The sequence below is a fragment of the Littorina saxatilis genome, linkage group LG12, assembly GCF_037325665.1.
Source record: "Littorina saxatilis isolate snail1 linkage group LG12, US_GU_Lsax_2.0, whole genome shotgun sequence".
Taxonomy (NCBI): Eukaryota; Metazoa; Mollusca; class Gastropoda; order Littorinimorpha; family Littorinidae; genus Littorina; species Littorina saxatilis.
Genome location: NC_090256.1, coordinates 73,035,838 through 73,036,821, shown reverse-complemented (window position 1 = coordinate 73,036,821; position 984 = coordinate 73,035,838).

Genomic DNA, 984 nt, shown 5'->3' with positions numbered 1-984 from the left:
GCCATGCAACCAGTTACGAGCCTGTTGGTATTGGATGATGATGATACAGGGCTGAGCCTGGTATATGAGAGGGGGGGGGGATTCCAAAATGAGACAGGGGTTCTTAGGCTGACCAAATGGGGGTCTATGGGCAATGCCCCCCCCCCCCCCCCCCCAGATACCATTGGAGTTTAGCATTTGAATGGGGTATTTTGGGTCTCCCTTGTTGAGAAAAACATACATTTGCCGGGTAAGGGAGGGGGAGGGGGGTGTTGCTTTCGAAGGACCCCGGACTCCAGTGGTTATTTTAACATCACTCTGAAAAAAACATAGGCGACATTTGTTGACAAGAGGTAGAGCCTTTAAGGTTCACATCTGATAATAGCAACCAAAGTCGAAGTCAGAGCCAAGCTAAGGTTAGCACTAATGAAAAAGCTAACTGGCACAACGTGGGGCGCAGATGCAGCAATCCTCAAGAAGATGTACGTGGGCAGCGTCAGACCAGTACTTGAGTACGGAGTGACAGCATGGGGCACAGCAACCAAGTCAAAGTTTGACAGAGTCAGCAAGGTGCAGAACCAGGCGGCCAGAATCATCACTGGCACCATGCGGCCAACCCCTATCCAAGAGCTGGAAAACATCATGGGCCTTGAGCCCATGGAAGACAGAAGGGACACCAAACTCCTCACCCAGGCAGCTAAATTCAAACGACTGCCAACTCACCCCATGAAAGACAGACTGTGCCAACCAACAAAAGGAAGACTGAAGAGAGGAAGCTTCATCCACCAGACGAGGGTGTTGGAAAGGAGACACCAAGATATCCTGGACCAGCAACCCAAAGATATCCCCCAATACCTCGAAAACCCAAGCTGGAGTGATGAAGGAAGACCCCTGATACGCTGCAGTATTCCTGGCGTTGGCAAGAAAGACTCCCACAGCTGTGCTGAACTGAAGTCTCTCACCATTGAACACATCCACAACTCCTACCCCCAACGCCAATGGACT